Source organism: Staurois parvus, unplaced genomic scaffold (assembly GCF_062004578.1).
Source record: "Staurois parvus isolate SC_StPar_1 unplaced genomic scaffold, SC_StPar_1.0 ptg000406l, whole genome shotgun sequence".
In the NCBI taxonomy this organism is placed as follows: Eukaryota; Metazoa; Chordata; class Amphibia; order Anura; family Ranidae; genus Staurois; species Staurois parvus.
The window spans coordinates 190,142-210,944 of record NW_028318202.1 but is presented as its reverse complement, the minus strand read 5'-3'; the positions used below and the strand labels follow the sequence as shown (position 1 = coordinate 210,944).

Here is a 20,803-nt window from a genome sequence, read left to right as displayed (position 1 = left end):
TGCCATAATAATCCACAATTTTATGAAATCCAAAATGCAGTAAAAACAGGTCTTTGCACCAGAACTTTGCAAGCCAATCTATTAGCCTATGTAGAGGTGCATTTTTTGGCCTGTTGTATACAGGCATAATATATTACTGATGTTAGGCCTCATACACACTGCAGCTGTCAAACGCAGTGTTTTACAGGCGTTTGACTTTTGCATTTCTGCCTCTAAATGCCCCTTTATGTTAGCCTATGTGTCCATGCACACAAAGGTGTTTAGAGACAGGAAAAAAAACCCATACCTTGCGTGTTCAGAGGAGGTGTCTGATCATGGAAAATGTGCATTAACACACTTTATTGATATGGTGTTTATGCGTGTTTGCACATTAATGCATTCTAATGGCCAGAATAAACAAATATTCTGGGCAATAGAATGCCTTAATAGCAAATGTACATAAATGTGCATGCAAAATGCAGCTTTATGCACATTTTCTGCCAGAAGAAATGGTGTTAGAATAGCTGGGCAAACGCCCAGTGTGCATGGTGCCTTTCTATTATGCCCTGTGTTTTATAAAAGCACACCAAAAGGCCTGCATATTGCATGGTGTGCTTTCAAAAAATGTGCCAAAAGCACAGGACATGACAAAGTGTATTGGAAACCGCAGGTTAACTGCACAGAACCAAACCACAGCACAGCAGTGTGAAAGGCTCTTATGTTCGATAAAGACCTTGCATACAGGTGCAAAAATGTGTGGATGTGTACTCTCACATAAAATTCTTCATCATTTTCTAGCTGTGAGCCACTGGCATAGCATCAGGAGTTGCAGGGGTTGCAATGGCAGCCCTGCCTGTGGGTGGAGCCACTTCCCACATGCACAAGGGGCCTGTGCTTGGAATGTGACATTTTGAAGCAGACACCATGCAGCAATGTCCAACCTCACTCCCAGTGATATAATACACGTTCTGCCACAACACTGTGCGAACCTCTTGAGCGCACAATTTACCTTGGTTAACTCCTTCCCTGAGGTCCCTGCCACATGGATGCAGTCCCGGTTAACTGGGGCACCGACTGCTCGGGAGGCAAACATCACACTACTCCCCTCACTATGCAGAGAGCCCGTCACCTTTGCTAGTACCATACTCCCACTGTCTGGCTGCCATATCATTCTCTTGTGTTGGTTACTCTTAGCAAGTATACCATGCTCCCTTTGCAGTAACTTCAGGCCAGGCATGAAACAGTTAATGGAACTTTACTGAGCATTCTTAACGATGCAGTCCAACCATGCAATAACAGTCTTCCCCTAACTAACTAAATATAGGCTGCTCAGTGCATAACTTCCTAGATAAGAGTCCTAGTTCCAGGGGATCTCCCCAGAAAAGTGCTGGCAATGTTGATTTAATCTTTCTGTTTTGCCTCTCCTCTCTTTCTCATGCAGGTCAGGGCTCTGTCTCTGAACAGAGCCCTTCCGCTTTTTATTAGAAGCACAAGGAGGAGGACAGAGCCCAGAAATCCCGAAGAATGCTGAACCTAGCTTAACCTCTTCACATCTGAGCAGCCTAACTAACTGCTTAGTGCAATCACAGTATTGACAATAACACAAGAATATTGCAGTGCAAGCAAGGTTATAAAAACACAGACACCCTGTGAGCACCTGCTTACATGCCCATGCACCAGGGGGCCAGTGCGGCCTCCCTGTCTTATTCGATTCTACACCTGGGCAGTGGGGGTGGCATATTGTCACGATCAGGAGTCATGCTCGAAGACCAGTTGCTATAGCAGTGGAAAGGCTCACACTGAAACCAGCAGGAAAGGTACACAGGCAGTTCACCGTGGTGGAGGAGTGGGCTCACCTGAGGTGCGGAGTCTAAGTACTAACTGGTGTTCACCAGAGCTTCTGATGGTGGAGATGGGTTTTGCTGTGTGTTAGCACCAGGTCGCGTTCCTCAGGATCACATCACCAGGAGGTGAGCAAGCGGAGCTCTAGTAGCGTATTGAGCAGGTAAGGATCAATCGGAAACATGGTCAGTAAACAAGCCAAGGTCGGTAATAAGCAGTCGCAGGTTGGGATCAGGCAGAAGCGTAGTCGAGAACAAGTGAAGGGTCAATAATGAGTGGTAGCAAAATATGGATGACAGCAGAGAAGGCAAGGATCAAGATTAGAGATGAGCGAATCGAACTTGGCGAAGTGGAATTCGTTTTGAATATTAGGAAAATTTCGATTCGCGACGAATCCGAAAATTAGCGGACTTCGGATGCGCGAATCGAAATTTTTCCAAAAATGGCGGCGACATGTGCGGCGACGGAGCGGGGATCTCTGGGAAGGCGCGCAGACAAGGCGCGCTGACCCATAATGCATTCATTCATGACATGTGATCGCATTAGCCAATCAGCAGCCAGCCAGCCAGCACTGTGTAATGGTCGAGCTATAAATTGTGGCCATTTTAGAATTCTCCATTTGCCTCCAGTCATTCAAGAGAGGCAGACCTGTCTGTATTGAGGGAGAGAGTTAGGGCCACAGAATCGTTACTTAGGGCCACAGAACCGTTACTTAGGGCCACAGAACCGTTACTTAGGGCCACAGAACCGTTACTTAGGGCCACAGAACTGTTACTTAGGGACACAGAACCGTTACTTAGGGACACAGAATTGTTACTCAGGGACAGACACAGAATTGTTACTGAGGGACACAGAATTGTTACTGAGGGACACAGAATTGTTACTGAGGGACACAGAATTGTTACTCAGGGACAGACACAGAATTGTTACTGAGGGATACAGAATTGTTACTGAGGGACACAGAATTGTTACTCAGGGACAGACACAGAATTGTTACTCAGGGACAGACACAGAATTGTTACTGAGGGACACAGAATTGTTACTGAGGGACACAGAATTGTTACTGAGGGACACAGAATTGTTAATGAGGGACACAGAATTGTTACTGAGGGACACAGAATTGTTACTCAGGGACAGACACAGAATTGTTACTCAGGGACAGACACAGAATTGTTACTGAGGGACACAGAATTGTTACTCAGGGACAGACACAGAATTGTTACTCAGGGACAGACACAGAATTGTTACTGAGGGACACAGAATTGTTACTGAGGGACACAGAATTGTTACTGAGGGACACAGAATTGTTAATGAGGGACACAGAATTGTTACTGAGGGACACAGAATTGTTACTCAGGGACAGACACAGAATTGTTACTCAGGGACAGACACAGAATTGTTACTGAGGGACACAGAATTGTTACTGAGGGACACAGAATTGTTACTCAGGGACAGACACAGAATTGTTACTCAGGGACAGACACAGAATTGTTACTGAGGGACACAGAATTGTTACTGAGGGACACAGAATTGTTACTGAGGGACACAGAATTGTTACTCAGGGACAGACACAGAATTGTTACTCAGGGACAGACACAGAATTGTTACTGAGGGACACAGAATTGTTACTGAGTGACACAGAATTGTTACTGAGGGACACAGAATTGTTACTCAGGGACAGACACAGAATTGTTACTCAGGGACAGACACAGAATTGTTACTGAGGGACACAGAATTGTTACTCAGGGACACAGAATTGTTACTCAGGGACACAGAATTGTTACTCAGGGACACAGAATTGTTACTCAGGGACAGACACAGAATTGTTACTGAGGGACACAGAATTGTTACTGAGGGACACAGAATTGTTACTGAGGGACACAGAATTGTTACTCAGGGACAGACACAGAATTGTTACTGAGGGATACAGAATTGTTACTGAGGGACACAGAATTGTTACTCAGGGACAGACACAGAATTGTTACTCAGGGACAGACACAGAATTGTTACTGAGGGACACAGAATTGTTACTGAGGGACACAGAATTGTTACTGAGGGACACAGAATTGTTAATGAGGGACACAGAATTGTTACTGAGGGACACAGAATTGTTACTCAGGGACAGACACAGAATTGTTACTCAGGGACAGACACAGAATTGTTACTGAGGGACACAGAATTGTTACTCAGGGACAGACACAGAATTGTTACTCAGGGACAGACACAGAATTGTTACTGAGGGACACAGAATTGTTACTGAGGGACACAGAATTGTTACTGAGGGACACAGAATTGTTAATGAGGGACACAGAATTGTTACTGAGGGACACAGAATTGTTACTCAGGGACAGACACAGAATTGTTACTCAGGGACAGACACAGAATTGTTACTGAGGGACACAGAATTGTTACTGAGGGACACAGAATTGTTACTCAGGGACAGACACAGAATTGTTACTCAGGGACAGACACAGAATTGTTACTGAGGGACACAGAATTGTTACTGAGGGACACAGAATTGTTACTGAGGGACACAGAATTGTTACTCAGGGACAGACACAGAATTGTTACTCAGGGACAGACACAGAATTGTTACTGAGGGACACAGAATTGTTACTGAGTGACACAGAATTGTTACTGAGGGACACAGAATTGTTACTCAGGGACAGACACAGAATTGTTACTCAGGGACAGACACAGAATTGTTACTGAGGGACACAGAATTGTTACTCAGGGACACAGAATTGTTACTCAGGGACACAGAATTGTTACTCAGGGACACAGAATTGTTACTCAGGGACAGACACAGAATTGTTACTGAGGGACACAGAATTGTTACTGAGGGACACAGAATTGTTACTCAGGGACAGACACAGAATTGTTACTCAGGGACAGACACAGAATTGTTACTGAGGGACACAGAATTGTTACTGAGGGACACAGAATTGTTACTCAGGGACACAGAATTGTTACTCAGGGACAGACAAAGAATTGTTACTGAGGGACACAGAATTGTTACTCAGGGACACAGAATTGTTACTGAGGGACACAGAATTGTTACTGAGGGACACAGAATTGTTACTCAGGGACACAGAATTGTTACTCAGGGACAGACACAGAATTGTTACTGAGGGACACAGAATTGTTACTGAGGGACACAGAATTGTTACTCAGGGACAGACACAGAATTGTTACTCAGGGACAGACACAGAATTGTTACTGAGGGACACAGAATTGTTACTGAGGGACACAGAATTGTTACTGAGGGACACAGAATTGTTAGTGAGGGACACAGAATTGTTACTCAGGGACACAGAATTGTTACTCAGGGACACAGAATTGTTACTCAGGGACAGACACAGAATTGTTACTCAGGGACACAGAATTGTTACTCAGGGACACAGAATCTTTGAATTAAAGAGTATGTCAGACAACATGCAGAGGAGTGGCAGAGGAGGCAATGTTTTAGGAGCGAGCAGACGTGGCAGCAGAGGAAGGGGTCGAGGCAGCACTAGTCGCAGCCAGAGGCCAGTGCTCCCGGTGTCATCCAGCGGTCGTGTCTCCACCGACAACCCTGCCGTCATCGATTGGTTGGCTCGGTCGTCTTCCTCTTCCCAGGTCACCTCTGACACCTACAGCCAATGGTCGGTGGGTACGTCAGACACAACCGTTAGTTGGCATGGCCCGGGAGCAAGCCCACTGAAATCACGTGTCCTCTACCTGCCCCTGTCCTTTGGTGTTCCCTCACCAAGCAAAGTATCGCATGCTGTGGGCTCAGCCCCACTGTACAGTGAGGAAGAGCTAACAGAGGGCGGTCAGGAACGGGGGGAGACATCCGCCTCTTCAGCAGCCAGGCGAAGAAGTACTGGCGAGGAGAGTGGCTCGGTAGTCGGTCTAGAGACAGGTCTGTCTCCTGACCCACACGCAGCCGAGGGGGCTAGTAGTGAGGCGGAGACCCTAATTGATGATGATGAGGCTGATTGCACTTGGCAGCCTCGTCGTCATCAGGCTATTGCTTCCGCATCATCAGGAGAAGAGGGTGCCAGCTTGGCAGCGAGTAAAACAGTCGGTGCGTTGCCCAGGAGGCAGCAGGGTCGCAGCAGTGTCAGTGGAGGCAAACGGCCACGGAGTAGAGCACCAGCTCCACTGCAGCCTACCACCACGGCCAGTAGTGGTGCCGGTGTGCACGGAGGAAGTAGCAGTCAGCCAGTGAGGAGTAGCGGGGGCAAACTTTCCTACTCGGCGGTGTGGCAATTTTTTGTCAAGCCGCCCGAGGAAGTAAACGTAGCCGTATGTCGACTATGTGGCCAGAAAGTCAAGCGTGGCCAGGGGGCCCATGTTGGGACTACAGCGTTGCGTCAGCATATGCAGCGTCGCCATTTGGTGGCCTGGGAAAACCGTGATAAAGATACGGCGGTTCTGTCTGCCCCAGCCCCCGCTCCATCACCCGCTCCGTTACTTGCTCCGTCACCCGACGTCAATCGCCCTCTATCAGCCAGTCAAGGCTCCAACACCTCTGCTGAGGGGAGTTGTCGCTCGTTGGCATCTTCCGCTCGTTCAGATGCTCCTTCTCCTGCTACTCCTCTTCACGGATTCCGTCAGCAGTCTTTCTTGGAATCTGTTTCCAAGAGACAACAGTTTGCGAGCACGCACCCGACGGTGCAGAAGCTGAACGTCCTCCTGTCCAAGTTGCTGGTGCTGCAGTCCCTCCCTTTCTAAGTGGTGGACTCAGCACCTTTCCGAGAAATGATGGTGTAAAATATCGTATTGTCTCGATATTTTCTTAACTTGTATTGATGAGAAATGTTCAGATAGAAAGTCCTTCCACTTCTTGTATAAACTCAAAAAGATGATTTAATAATAACGTTGCATAAAATTAGAAATAAAATATTGGAATACAGAATGTTTAAATAAAGTCCAAAAAGTATAGTTAAGTTCTTAATAAAATTGTATGTAATTGTGTGTGTATAATATGAATGTGTGTAGATATGAGCAAGCAGCTCCCTTCGCCTTGCTGCCCAAAGAATGTATGCTTAAACCTTTGTCCTGCTCTAGAAAGAGCAATCCAGCCCCCAATCTCCTAAAAGTGGGTTGGTATTCTCTTGTAGTCCTACTAAGATAATTGGAAACAGATGTGTATATATAACAAACCTCCAGTCTACTTCTAAAGTCTGAGCGTAACCTAAGAAGGCCTAGACAAAACTTCACTGACATTCCATCAATTAGAATACATTAGATGTATAACACATACATATATATATATATATATATATATATATTCTCCTAAAAGTAATCTTACTAAGAGTTATCTCGTATATAAATATCGTAATCAAGAAATATTACAGTATAAACCTTGTAAACCGAACAATTCACTAGTTAGTGAAACATATAATCTCTTACATAGATGGGGGAGGATGGGGGAAGGTATAGCTAATTGCTCTCATATGTGGCTTGAATGTAAAGGAAAAACCCAAGATATATGTTCATATGTATATACACAGACTATGAAGTCTAATTCCTTACTTTTCCCAATCTAGAACAAATATAAATATAATAACTCAATTATTCTATTAAGATCCAACTCATTCATACTTATGTTAGTACTGTTAATAAGAAGATATTAGATATTAGGTTATGGAAAGCTTCTAACATTTCCCTCTCAAAATGATCGATTTTATCAAATCTTAATCATTTTCCTTATCTTAATCCATTTATACACATTCTCGTCACTTTCGTATCCATTCATGCGTTTTTGGATCTTAAGATAATTGATCTGAACATATCTTTAATTTGATTCTATAATGGGAAAACAAATTCTTTGATAAACCTTTTGTTATGTATCACATAAAAATATTTTTACCCTTATTATTTTCCTTTCCTTTCACCAAATAATTCATCCCCTTAATAAATGTATAACTAACATTATAGTACAATACCTTAAAATATGTCACTTAAAAAATAGATGTTTCATATTTTCCCTCCAAAATGTGTGTAGCACACAGTTCTATAATCCATACATTTTTCAAATTACCTTATCAACATTTAAACATAACATATGTTCTCTAACTTCAATCCATACATGTATATCAAATGATTTTTTTTTTTAAAAAACATACATATAACAATGTAAAGCTTGCCTAAGTTTTTCTATATGTACCTTAGAAAAACGTATCTCTAGCTTAATTAACAACAGATGTTCTAACTAAGTAGAGTGACTCTGTTGTAACAAAAGTTTAACCCTTTCACTTCTGAAAATACATAGTGTGTGATTGCAAATGTTCATGTGAAAACTGATCTCATCTTAATATGGTAAACATATTATGTCAAAATAAAATGTACACACAAAAAAACCAATATATCTGATGAATGAATTATTTCATCAGTAGTCAAAAGTCAATTGTTTTATAAGTTCTTCCTCTATGAGATGCCTTGAGATGTCTTGTCTTCTTCTAGCACTCTGTAAAGTTAAAATAACTTTATTGAACATAAAAAGAACAACAAAAACTATGATGAATGAAATTCTTGTTGCAAAGCTTCTTCCAGAATAAATTTCCTTCTTGGAAAATGTATTATCATCTGAAAGGTTTAGAAATATTTGAGTTTTCTTCCTTTAACAGTTACTCTTAGGTCATTTCCTGTAACAGAAATGCAGTATCATTATTTTGGCATTGATAATCCTCTTACATTTATCTGTTAACATTACATATCACAATCACAAACATTTCTAGTCATGACATGGAAGACATATTTTGATTATAACACTTCTTATTGACTTGTAGTGTTCTATTTTAGAATGCAGGCACTTCCGCCTAACAGTACTAGGGCTGCTGGTTCAAATCCCAACCATGGCATCACCTGCCTGGAGTTTGTATGTTCTCCCTGTGCTTGCGTGGGTTTCCTCGGGTACTCCGGTTTCCTTCCACACTTCAAAGTCATGTTGGTAGGAGAATTGCTCCTATCTAAATTGGCCCTAGTATGTGTATGTATGACTGTGAGTTAGGGACCTCAGATTGTACACCTCTTGAGGGTTAGGGACTTATGTGAATGTACTATATATGTAAAAAGCACTACATATAAAATAGTAAAATTGACGACGCTATATAAGTACCTGAAATAAACAAAAATAAATATAACAGGACGCTACATCTCCATTATTGGTCATGAGTCAAAACCTTGGTTTCAAAACCAAAGAAAGGTTTTGTATCAACCCAGAGATGACAAAGGATCATGCCTTTGATCTTATCTCTATAACATTGGAAATATGCGTAGCTGTTTTTTGTGTTGACTTACTTCTTGTAGTGTAAGACTGATCTGCAGTAATACATACTGGTTTCAAACTTTTCTCAATTCCTATGTTGAAAACATGAGGTACAAACTTCTCACCTACAGCTGTACAAACATGTGTTGGTATGTTTTCCTGAAAATGTCTTTTTGTTACTTCTATCTGTATGTGTTTGGATGATAGTGTTTTGTACCATATAGGATAATTTTCACGATAATTTTCTGTTGAACCATCTTCCTCTAGGAGTTTCAATGATGAATCAGGTGTCTGTAATATGATCTGATTAGACCTCACAATGTGTTCAGTTATTTTGACTGCAAAGAAAACACTTAACAATTTTTTCATATGTGCATCAAAGTTTTTCTCCATATTTGTCAAAGTTCTTGAGAAGAAACCTATTATTTTCTGATTACCTTCTTTTAATTGTGAAAAAGTTACTGAGATTGCATTATTGGAAACATTGGTTTCTAAAACAAAAGAAATTTTACTACAAAACTCAACAGTATTTAATGTAGTAGCATTCTGCAAATCCCATTTCAATAGTTCAAAAGCTTCTTTCTCAGTTTGATCCCATTGATCGGACACACCATATTTTTGTTTCAAACGATCAAATAATGATCTAGACTTCTCTGCAAAATTGGGTATAAAATCTTTACAATGATTTACTTCGCTCAAAAACTGATGCAAAGCCTTGCGATTTGTTGGCATTGGATATGCAGAAATAGTTCTAACTTTTTCTTGCAACAACTGTCTCTGTCCATGACTAATTTGCATATGAAGGAATTCCCCTGTCTTTTCATCAACTGAACTTTCTCTGTATTCAATTTCAATCCTGCTGTTTGTAACAACGTAAATATTTCAGACAAAAGAGAGATATGCTCAGTTATATTTTGTGTAGACAAGAGAAGCTTGTCTACATGCTGGACAATACATTCTGGCCTAGAGAATTTAGATAATATTTTCCCAAATACTCATGAACAATTCCATCACTTAAATCTAAGCCTGGGGCTAATCTTGTGAATGTATACGTTTCTTTGTTGAAGCTAAAAGCAAGTTTATATTGACAACTCTTAGCTAAGGGTACTGACAAATGGCTATTGGCGATTTCAAGTACTGAGAATATTTTGGCCTTGGCATCCAGATGTGACATTATGTTACAATCAGGAACAATAGATCTGTTATTTGTGATGCATTTGTTCAATGTCCTGAAATCAACTGATAAAGAATATGAATTATCAGCTTTGATAGGCCAAATACAATTATTCACCACTGATTGTACTTTCTTTAAAATTCCTTGCTGTAAAAACTCATCTACAATGGAAGAGATTGGATTAATTGATTCTAATGGTAATTTGTATTGAGATTGAGGCTTAGGGTCTCTACCTTCAATGTCAACTTCAAAATTTGTATTGAGATTGAGGCTTAGGGTCTCTACCTTCAATGTCAACTTCAAAATTTGTAAACAAACCTACATCATTTTTGCTTTGACTCCAAAGATCTGTATGTGATCTAACCAATTGTTCCAATTCAAGATTGGTTCCTGTATGTGGCCATTTATGATCTGAAGACATGTCATCAGTTGCTGTACAAATACTTCCAACATTACAGTACATGGAAGAATCAATTGATGTTGATTTGGGCCTTCCACTTTCATCCAATAAATTTGGAGCAACATATTCCAACGGTAAGGAAGAAGAATCTCGATTTGATCCTGATTTAAATTTCGGCAATGGCAATAAACCATTCCTATTAATGACAACAGCACTGTTTACCATATTGTTTAAGCTGTTGTTAACTCTCAGTGAACTGATCTTTATAACTTCTGAGGCATAAGGCAACTCAGACAGACTATTGTTGGAACATGGAGGAGCAGATTGTTCAGAAATTATATTTTGGTCTTCTAATTCCAAAGCTTTTCTTTGTAAATCTAATTTATACTGAATACAATCTCTTTTCAAATGACCAAATCGTTTACAATAGAAACAAATAGTATTTCCTGTCTGCTCTGAGACTCTCGTCCTGCCTGTGACGTGTTCATCATCATAACTGGGTGTGGCTAAGCACATGGTCTCTCTCTGTTCTCCATTTTGAACAATTAAACTTTCCTTCTTCTGATTGTTTAATTTAAGTTGTCTCCTAACCGTATCAATAACTTTGGCTGCGTGATCTAAATCATTTTTTCCAGTAGCAATAATAAAAGATGCTGGATCAAGATACTTGAATTTTTTAACAAAAGCATTTACCATAGAAGGAGTCTCATTGTCTAAATTAAATATCATTTTGTATACTTTAGAAAATCTATTTTTAAATTCAAAAGGATCATCATTAATCGTAGCTCTTAAGGAGTCTAAGATTTCCAAAGAAGGAGTTTCCTCTCCAGTAGTAAATTTCAATAATTGACGTAGTCGGTCTGATGCATTGCTATGCATTTCCTCATCATCCTCAATATATGGCATTTTGATTAATCTACATGCCATAACACTGGGGAGCCATAAACAGAATAGAAAATTTCTTTGCTCCTGATTTAAACAAAAATTATTACAAAAATTTTCATAAACCTCCATGTTATAGAAAGCATCGGCGTCCATATCATAGGCTGGCATATCCTTCAAAATTTTCATGAGCTGATCAAGGATTTTAAGATTAAGTTTTGCAGCTTTATTCCTTAATTTCTCTTACACATTTCTTCCTGATCTATAGGGTCTCCTTCTATAGACTGGATCTCTGGTACAAAAGATTTTTGTTTCTCTGCCTTAGTATTCACACAAATTCTTTTTACATCATTCTGCAGGTCAGATAACTGAATGTCTTTTGTTTGAATTGCGCTTTGCATATCATCTATTTGCTCAGTCAAAATCTGGCAATTAGCACATACACTGCTCTGATCTTGCTTCATTACACAAGCAGTCTTAGGAATATCAAAAATCATGGCGTTAAAAACATTAACTAACTTCATTACATTTCTAACTTGTTTGCTCAGTTTCTTAAAGGAAAGCTTAGATTTTTCTATCTTACTATTAGCCTGTAAGCACTCATTATACATGTACCGCCAAAGTTCATTATCTTTAACAAATGTAGACAGATTCTTGAATTCTAACTTACTCTCTCTAGATAATTCATCAATAAAATCCATTACTTACCAATTAAGAAGGTCTTTCTTTACATAACGCGTCTTTTCTCTCTTGGCGGGAAATGACATTACCAAGGAACAGCGTTTCTTGCAATTGCGCAAAATTCTCACCAATTCTGCATTTAGGTTCTCGATTATGCCGACGATTCATCTGTTGAAGACTTTTACTTCTCCTGAAAGCTTGACTTCATATTTTGTTGACTTACAAACAGCGTCCCTCTCATCAAGATGAAAGAGAAAAAAGTCAAAAATAATCGATCCGCGGAAACTAATCGAACTGGAGGCTCGCCACTGTAAAATATCTTATTGTCTCGATATTTTCTTAACTTGTATTGATGAGAAATGTTCAGATAGAAAGTCCTTCCACTTCTTGTATAAACTCAAAAAGATGATTTAATAATAACGTTGCATAAAATTAGAAATAAAATATTGGAATACAGAATGTTTAAATAAAGTCCAAAAAGTATAGTTAAGTTCTTAATAATAAAATTGTATGTAATTGTGTGTGTATAATATGAATGTGTGTAGATATAAGCAAGCAGCTCCCTTCGCCTTGCTGCCCAAAGAATGTATGCTTAAACCTTTGTCCTGCTCTAGAAAGAGCAATCCAGCCCCCAATCTCCTAAAAGTGGGTTGGTATTCTCTTGTAGTCCTACTAAGATAACTGGAAACAGATGTGTATATATAACAAACCTCCAGTCTACTTCTCCTAAAGTCTGAGCGTAACCTAAGAAGGCCTAGACAAAACTTCACTGACATTCCATCAATTAGAATACATTAGATGTTTAACACATACATATATATATATATATATATATATTCTCCTAAAAGTAATCTTACTAAGAGTTATCTCGTATATAAATATCGTAATCAAGAAATATTACAGTATAAACCTTGTAAACCGAACAATTCACTAGTTAGTGAAACATATAATCTCTTACATAGATGGGGGAGGATGGGGGAAGGTATAGCTAATTGCTCTCATATGTGGCTTGAATGTAAAGGAAAAACCCAAGATATATGTTCATATGTATATACACAGACTATGAAGTCTAATTCCTTACTTTTCCCAATCTAGAACAAATATAAATATAATAACTCAATTATTCTATTAAGATCCAACTCATTCATACTTATGTTAGTACTGTTAATAAGAAGATATTAGATATTAGGTTATGGAAAGCTTCTAACAGATGGCTTGTGCCGCGCCGCGGTGGAGAGTGCCAAGCCGTCATTTCTTCGCCAAAAAGGCAGTGCCAGCCCTGCATTCACATGTAGAAGAGATGGTGGGCCAGTCTTTGAGCATGTCGGTCTCTGCCAAAGTGCACGGCAGCGCCGACGTGTGGAGCTGTAACTACGGTCAGGGACAGTACGTCATTTACGGCCCACTGGGTGAACGTGGTGCCGGCACAGCCGCACCAGCAACTTGGACAGGTCACGCCGCTTTTGCCTCCACGTTTGCACGTCCTTGGTCCGGCAAAGATGTCCGCCTCTACCACCTCTTCTTCCGCCGTGTCCTCAGCCGCCACCCCCGTGCCAAGTCCCATTACCCGACCGGCATATCACATGTGCAGGGCGCAACGGTGTCACGCTGTGCTGCACCTGGTATGCCTTGGCGAACGTAGTCACACAGGGGAGGAACTTCTGAGTGTAATGAACAGAGAAATCGACAGATGGCTGTCTCCGCGCAAACTGAAAATCGGAACCATGTTGACCGACAACAGAAAGAACATGGTGTCTGCTCTGCGTCAAGGAAGGTTGTGCCATGCGCCATGCATGGCTCACGTGTTCAATCTGGTTGTCAAGCGGTTCCTAAAATCCACCATCCCACTGCAAGACATCCTTAAAATGTCACGTAAACTTTGCATGCATTTCAGCCATTCCTACACCGCAAAGCACACCCTCCTTGAGCTGCAGCGGCAGAACGGAATTCCACAGCATCGCCTGATCTGCGACGTTGCAACAAGGTGGAATTCAACCCTACACATGTTAGAACGCCTTTACGAACAGCGAAAGGCCATCACCGATTTCCTGATGTTACAAGCGGATAAAGGTACTCCCCTGTGTAACTTCGATGTCAGCCATTGGCAGCTCATGCGTGACACCTGCCGCTTGCTCAGGCCCTTTGAGGAGGCCACGCTATTCGTGAGTCGGCAGGACTATGGGATGAACGACGTCATTCCTCTGTTGCACGTCCTGGAACAAATGCTGTTAACAATGGCTGGTCAGGGTGCGGTAGACGTGGCGCACAGATCTCAACGCCACATGACCCCTGTGGGGGCAGAACAGGAAGAAGAAGAGGAGGTAGAGGAGGACATTTGTGCTCAGGAATTATTGAGTGAAATGGGTGGTTTTTCCACTCAGCGGACAGGAGTGGAGGAGCAGGAGCATCTGGTAGAGGAGGAGGAGGAGGAGACAGAGGACCCAGACGCACCGTGGCAGTATGCTGTGGAGATGGAGGCAGGGAGTCCCTCGCATTCCTTGGCACAAATGGCCCATAGCATGCTCGGTTGCTTGCGTAGCGACAGCCGAATAATAACCATCAGACAGAGGGATGACTTTTGGCTGTCCACCTTGTTGGACCCTCGCTACCGTTCAAAAATGGTGGCGTTTTTCACACCTGCTGAGAGGGAGGCCAAAATAACGTACTATAAAAACCACCTATGTAGTCAGTTGGTCTCTGCCTTTCTGCGCCAACGTCCATCCTCAGACACTGTGGGCCCTGTGCGCTCGCGTTCCGCTGCCATGGCAGCAGGGGAGGGGTGGGGTGGTAGGAGCAGTGGCAGCTCCAACAGCAGCGGCTGCCTCAGTCTGCAGTCGATGATGAGTAGCTTTCTTCACCAGCGCAGTGAGGAAACTACTAACCAGCCGCAGCAGCAGCAGCATCAGGTGGACCTGGAGCAGGACCTCAAACAACAGGCTTGGGCCTACTTGGACAGCACCCTGCCAACCGAGGTAGACAATCCCCTTGACTACTGGGCAACGAAACTTGACCTTTGGCCCCAACTAGCTGAATTTGCCCTTGAAAGGCTGTCATGCCCGGCCAGTAGCGTGGCATCGGAGCGCGTGTTTAGTGCGGCAGGAGGTATTGTAACTCCGCGGAGGACACGACTGTCCACCCAAAGTGTGGAGAGACTCACGTTTGTGAAAATGAATCAGGCGTGGATTAGTCTGGATTTCAAACCACCAGTTCCTGACACAACTGACTAAATCCGCCATGAATCATGCCCCAAACATGTGCTACTTTCAGGTCTCCTCACACTGCTGGTGTGTTCCATTTTGTCATAGGGTGCTGGCAGATTACGGGCCTCCCATTGCTGCTGCCAGGCCCGTAATCTGCCATGGGACCCTGTACCGCCTCCTCATGCTGCTGCCAGGTCCAGAGTCTCTCATGGGTCCCTGTACGGCCTCCCATTGCTGCTGTCTCCATCGCCACACTCTGCCATGTGCCACTTTCAGGTCTCCTCACACTGCTGGTGTGTTCCATTTTGTCATAGGGTGCTGGCAGATTACGGGCCTCCCATTGCTGCTGCCAGGCCCGTAATCTGCCATGGGCCCCCGTACCGCCTCCTCATGCTGCTGCCAGGTACAGAGTGTCTCATGGGTAACTGTACGGCCTCCCATTGCTGCTGTCTCCATCGCCACACTCTGCCATGTGCCACTTTCAGGTCTCCTCACACTGCTGGTGGGTTCCATTTTGTCATAGGGTGCTGGCAGATTACGGGCCTCCCATTGCTGCTGCCAAGCCCGTAATCTGCCATGGGCCCCCGTACCGCCTCCTCATGCTGCTGCCAGGTCCAGAATGTCTCATGGGTCCCTGTACGGCCTCCCATTGCTGCTGTCTCCATCGCCACACTCTGCCATGTGCCACTTTCAGGTCTCTTCACACTGCTGGTGTGTTCCTGGCAGCAGCAATGGGAGGCCCGTAATCTGACAGCACCCTATGACAAAATGGAACACACCAGCAGTGTGAGGAGACCATGGTAATCTGCCATGGGCCCCCGTACCGCCTCCTCATGCTGCTGCCAGGTCCAGAATGTCTCATGGGTCCCTGTACGGCCTCCCATTGCTGCTGTCTCCATCGCCACACTCTGCCATGTGCCACTTTCAGGTCTCCTCACACTGCTGGTGTGTTCCATTTTGTCATAGGGTGCTGGCAGATTACGGGCCTCCCATTGCTGCTGCCAGGCCCGTAATCTGCCATGGGCCCCCGTACCGCCTCCTCATGCTGCTGCCAGGTCCAGAGTGTCTCATGGGTCCCTGTACGGCCTCCCATTGCTGCTGTCTCCATCACCACACTCTGCCATGTGCCACTTTCAGGTCTCCTCACACTGCTGGTGTGTTCCATTTTGTCATAGGGTGCTGGCAGATTACGGGCCTCCCATTGCTGCTGCCAAGCCCGTAATCTGCCATGGGCCCCCGTACCGCCTCCTCATGATGCTGCCAGGTCCAGAGTCTTTCATGGGTCCCTGTACGGCTTCCCATTGCTGCTGTCTCCATCGCCACACTCTGCCATGTGCCACTTTCAGGTCTCCTCACACTGCTGGTGTGTTCCATTTTGTCATAGGGTGCTGGCAGATTACGGGCCTCCCATTGTTGCTGCCAGGCCCGTAATCTGCCATGGGCCCCCGTACCGCCTCCTCATGCTGCTGCCAGGTCCACAGTGTCTCATGGGTCCCTGTACGGCCTCCCATTGCTGCTGTCTCCATCGCCACACTCTGCCATGTGCCACTTTCAGGTCTCCTCACACGGCTGGTGTGTTCCATTTTGTCATAGGGTGCTGGCAGATTACGGGCCTCCCATTGCTGCTGCCAGGCCCGTAATCTGCCATGGGCCCCCGTACCGCCTCCTCATGCTGCTGCCAGGTCCAGAGTCTCTCATGGGTCCCTGTACGGCCTCCCATTGCTGCTGTCTCCATCGCCACACTCTGCCATGTGCCACTTTCAGGTCTCCTCACACTGCTGGTGTGTTCCATTTTGTCATAGGGTGCTGGCAGATTACGGGCCTCCCATTGTTGCTGCCAGGCCCGTAATCTGCCATGGGCCCCGTACCGCCTCCTCATGCTGCTGCCAGGTCCACAGTGTCTCATGGGTCCCTGTACGGCCTCCCATTGCTGCTGTCTCCATCGCCACACTCTGCCATGTGCCACTTTCAGGTCTTTTCACACTGCTGGTGTGTTCCATTTTGTCATAGGGTGCTGGCAGATTACGGGCCTCCCATTGCTGCTGCCAGGCCCGTAATCTGCCATGGGCCACTGTTCCGCCTCCTCATGCTGCTGCCAGGTCCACAGTGTCTCATGGGTCCCTGTACGGCCTCCCATTGCTGCTGTCTCCATCGCCACACTCTGCCATGTGCCACTTTCAGGTCTCCTCACACTGCTGGTGTGTTCCATTTTGTCATAGGGTGCTGGCAGATTACGGGCCATCCATTGCTGCTGCCAGGCCTGTAATCTGCCATGGGCCCCTGTACCGCCTCCTCATGCTGCTGCCAGGTCCACAGTGTCTCATGGGTCCCTGTACGGCCTCCCATTGCTGCTGTCTCCATCGCCACACTCTGCCATGTGCCACTTTCTGGTCTCCTCACACTGCTGGTGTGTTCCATTTTGTCATAGGGTGCTGGCAGATTACGGGCCTCCCATTGTTGCTGCCAGGCCCGTAATCTGCCATGGGTCCCCGTACCGCCTCCTCATGCTGCTGCCAGGTCCACAGTGTCTCATGGGTCCCTGTACGGCCTCCCATTGCTGCTGTCTCCATCGCCACACTCTGCCATGTGCCACTTTCAGGTCTCCTCACACTGCTGGTGTGTTCCATTTTGTCATAGGGTGCTGGTAGATTACGGGCCTCCCATTGCTGCTGCCAGGCCCGTAATCTGCCATGGGCCCCCGTACCGCCTCCTCATGCTGCTGCCAGGTCCAGAGTCTCTCATGGGTCCCTGTACGGCCTCCCATTGCTGCTGTCTCCATCGCCACACTCTGCCATGTGCCACTTTCAGGTCTCCTCACACTGCTGGTGTGTTCCATTTTGTCATAGGGTGCTGGCAGATTACGGGCCTCCCATTGCTGCTGCCAGGCCCGTAATCTGCCATGGGCCCCCGTATCGCCTCCTCATGCTGCTGCCAGGTCCAGAGTCTCTCATGGGTCCCTGTACGGCCTCCCATTGCTGCTGACTCCATCGCCACACTCTGCCATGTGCCACTTTCAGGTCTCCTCACACTGCTGGTGGGTTCCATTTTGTCATAGGGTGCTGGCAGATTACGGGCCTCCCATTGCTGCTGCCAGGCCCGTAATCTGCCATGGGCCCCCGTACCGCCTCCTCATGCTGCTGCCAGGTCCAGAGTGTCTCATGGGTCCCTGTACGGCCTCCCATTGCTGCTGTCTCCATCGCCACACTCTGCCATGTGCCACTTTCAGGTCTCCTCACACTGCTGGTGTGTTCCATTTTGTCATAGGGTGCTGGCAGATTACGGGCCTCCCATTGCTGCTGCCAGGCCTGTAATCTGCCATGGGCCCCTGTACCGCCTCCTCATGCTGCTGCCAGGTCCACAGTGTCTCATGGGTCCCTGTACGGCCTCCCATTGCTGCTGTCTCCATCGCCACACTCTGCCATGTGCCACTTTCAGGTCTCCTCACACTGCTGGTGTGTTCCATTTTGTCATAGGGTGCTGGCAGATTACGGGCCTCCCATTGCTGCTGCCAGGCCCGTAATCTGCCATGGGCCCCCGTACCGCCTCCTCATGCTGCTGCCATGTCCAGAGTCTCTCATGGGTCCCTGTACGGCCTCCCATTGCTGCTGTCTCCATCGCCACACTCTGCCATGTGCCACTTTCAGGTCTCCTCACACTGCTGGTGTGTTCCATTTTGTCATAGAGTGCTGGCAGATTACGGGCCTCCCATTGTTGCTGCCAGGCCCGTAATCTGCCATGGGCCCCCGGACCGCCTCCTCATGCTGCTGCCAGGTCCACAGTGTCTCATGGGTCCCTGTACGGCCTCCCATTGCTGCTGTCTCCATCGCCACACTCTGCCATGTGCCACTTTCAGGTCTCCTCACACTGCTGGTGTGTTCCATTTTGTCATAGGGTGCTGGCAGATTACGGGCCTCCCATTGCTGCTGCCAGGCCCGTAATCTGCCATGGGCCCCCGTTCTGCCTCCTCATGCTGCTGCCAGGTCCAGAGTCTCTCATGGGTCCCTGTACGGCCTCCCATTGCTGCTGTCTCCATCGCCACACTCTGCCATGTGCCACTTTCAGGTCTCCTCACACTGCTGGTGTGTTCCATTTTGTCATAGGGTGCTGGCAGATTACGGGCCTCCCATTGCTGCTGCCAGGCCCGTAATCTGCCATGGGCCCCCGTACCGCCTCCTCATGCTGCTGCCAGGTCCACAGTGTCTCATGGGTCCCTGTACGGCCTCCCATTGCTGCTGTCTCCATCGCCACACTCTGCCATGTGCCACTTTCAGGTCTCCTCACACTGCTGGTTGGTTCCATTTTGTCATAGGGTGCTGGCAGATTACGGGCCTCCCATTGCTGCTGCCAGGCCTGTAATCTGCCATGGGCCCCCGTACCGCCTCCTCATGCTGCTGCCAGGTCCACAGTGTCTCATGGGTCCCTGTACGGCCTCCCATTGCTGCTGTCTCCATCGCCACACTCTGCCATGTGCCACTTTCAGGTCTCCTCACACTGCTGGTGTGTTCCATTTTGTCATAGGGTGCTGGCAGATTACGGGCCTCCCATTGCTGCTGCCAGGCCTGTAATCTGCCATGGGCCCCTGTACCGCCTCCTCATACTGCTGCCAGGTCCACAGTGTCTCATGGGTCCCTGTACGGCCTCCCATTGCTGCTGTCTCCATCGCCACACTCTGCCATGTGCCACTTTCAGGTCTCCTCACACTGCTGGTGTGTTCCATTTTGTCATAGGGTGCTGGCAGATTACGGGCCTCCCATTGCTGCTGCCAGGCCCGTAATCTGCCATGGGCCCCCGTTCTGCCTCCTCATGCTGCTGCCAGGTCCAGAGTCTCTCATGGGTCCCTGTACGGCCTCCCATTGCTGCTGTCTCCATCGCCACACTCTGCCATGTGCCACTTTCAGGTCTCCTCACACTGCTGGTGTGTTCCATTTTGTCATAGGGTGCTGGCAGATTACGGGCCTCCCATTGCTGCTGCCAGGCCCGTAATCTGCCATGGGCCCCCGTACCGCCTCCTCATGCTGCTGTCAGGTCCACAGTGTCTCATGGGTCCCTGTACGGCCTCCCATTGCTGCTGTCTCCATCGCCACACTCTGCCATGTGCCACTTTCAGGTCTCCTCACACTGCTGGTGTGTTCCATTTTGTCATAGGGTGCTGGCAGATTACGGGCCTCCCATTGCTGCTGCCAGGCCCGTAATCTGCCATGGGCCCCCGTACCGCCTCCTCATGCTGCTGCCAGGTCCACAGTGTCTCATGGGTCCCTGTACGGCCTCCCATTGCTGCTGTCTCCATCGCCACACTCTGCCATGTGCCACTTTCAGGTCTCCTCACACTGCTGGTGTGTTCCATTTTGTCATAGGGTGCTGGCAGATTACGGGCCTCCCATTGCTGC

At 46.2% G+C, this 20,803-nt stretch overlaps 1 long non-coding RNA gene across 1 annotated transcript; it reads right to left on the bottom strand.

Moving 5' to 3' along the window:
* Positions 1–7,768: 7,768 nt before the first annotated feature.
* Positions 7,769–12,406, bottom strand: LOC149455068 (uncharacterized). Its single transcript, XR_016314104.1, has 2 exons — positions 12,244–12,406; positions 7,769–8,456 (listed from the first exon to the last, which is right to left on the bottom strand). It is a non-coding gene; the product is annotated as an uncharacterized LOC149455068 (long non-coding RNA).
* Positions 12,407–20,803: the final 8,397 nt, after the last annotated feature.